General features: G+C 42.5%; 1 non-coding gene across 1 annotated transcript; it reads left to right on the top strand.

Moving 5' to 3' along the window:
- Positions 1-598: 598 nt before the first annotated feature.
- Positions 599-671, top strand: TRNAE-UUC (transfer RNA glutamic acid (anticodon UUC)). Its single transcript has one exon. It is a non-coding gene; the product is annotated as a tRNA-Glu (tRNA).
- The last annotated feature ends 1,058 nt before the right edge of the window (positions 672-1,729 follow it).

Here is a 1,729-nt window from a genome sequence, read left to right as displayed (position 1 = left end):
CTGAAGAAAATGCATGTCTTCAGGAAGTATTCCCTGACCACGCTATCAAAAAGTGTCCCATGCTGCATTCTGTCACGGCATCATGTACTTTCCAGAACACTACTCACAGTTTATAATTATACACCTAGGACATTATTGGATGAATGTCCATCTTTACTGTTAGACGGCAACCATGACTGTCAACCTAGGGATTGGCAAACTTTTTCTGTAAGAGGCAAACAGTAAATATTTTCAACTTTGTGGACCATACAGTCTCTGTCACAACTACTCAACTCTACTGTCACAGTGTGAAAACATTCATGGATAATTTGCTAGTTAATGAGTGTGACTGTGTGTGCTCAGTTACTCAGTCGTGTCCGACTCTTTGCGACCCTTTGGACTATAACCTGCCAGGTTCCTCTGTCCATGGGATTTTTCAGGCAAGAATACTGGAGTGGGTGACCGTTTCCTCTTCCAGGGGATCTTCCTGACCCAGGGACTGAACCTGTGTCCTTTGTGTCTCCTGCATTGCAGGAGGATTCTTTACTGCTGAGCCATCCAGGAAGCCCATACGAGTGTAGTTGTGTTCTAATAAAATTTATTTATAAGACTTTGGAATTCCCTGGTGGTCCAGTGGTAAAGACTCAGTGCTTTCACTGCCATGGGCCCAGGTTCAATTCCTGGTCAGGGAACTAAGATTCCACAAGCCACACCACAAAGCCAAAAAAAGAAAAAACGTATTTACAAGATTTAAAAGATCTGTCCCCTGGCCAGTGTTCTGATCCCTAGTCTAGCCTATTGTTATACCATTCAGTGTCATGTCCATGTCCTAACATGTAGAAAGTGAACCAAACAGTCATTGGATGGATGAATAAGTGAATGTTTAGGCTAATGTTTGGATAAGCTTGGGCTTCAGAGTTAAAATTAACTCTCCATACTGGATTCAGAGTTCTTGCTCTAGTCAATTTTGTTCCCTTCTCTTCTTCAACACTTCCCAGCCAGACTTTCATTTATGGTTTGACAAGTCACTCTCCCTCCTTGAGCTTCACTAAATCTAATCTCAGAGTTATTCTTTTGCTGTACAGTAATGTCTATGATTCACCTTTCATTGACTTGGATGGAACATGATCATTTGCTCATATCACTTCTGCTCCACTGTTCCCAGCAGTTAGTCACAGAACATTTTTTCCAGGGAAAAGAGAGAAGATAAGGAATGACTGTGAATTCTGTATATGACAACTGGTACATCCTTTTGGGTATGGCAAGTTGCCAGCATACATTAAAACTGTAAATGTGCTTTTCAGCCTAGCCATTCTTAGGACTTTTCCCACAATGCTCTTGTACCTGTATCATGAGTCTAGGATCTGATATAGTATGAGACACATAGTAGACCTCCTCTGTGATTGGCTATTTACACAGACTCCCAGTGATACCGCTATTGTTTCACTCAAGGTTGACTTCTGTTCTCTGCTACATCTAAGGCAGGCTTATATAGAACTCTCATAAGAATGGTTGTAGTCCTTCGTGGTAGGCAGCTTCTCCCATGGACCCCAAGGTCCCCACTTCCTAGACGCTCATCTCCTGGTATTCATGCCCTTGTATAATTCCCTCCTCCCAAGTGTACACCAAAGAACAGAATATGGCCAACATGACAGGATGTCACTTTCAAACTCCATTACAAAGTACTTTTCTCCTCTCTCTGTCTGGCTCATCTGATGAACCCTGATTAAGCCAGCTGCCATGTTGTGAG

This window comes from Capricornis sumatraensis, chromosome 3 (assembly GCF_032405125.1).
Source record: "Capricornis sumatraensis isolate serow.1 chromosome 3, serow.2, whole genome shotgun sequence".
NCBI classification, from domain to species: Eukaryota; Metazoa; Chordata; class Mammalia; order Artiodactyla; family Bovidae; genus Capricornis; species Capricornis sumatraensis.
The sequence above is the reverse complement of the archived record's forward strand: the minus strand, read 5'-3'. Positions and strand labels throughout refer to the sequence as shown.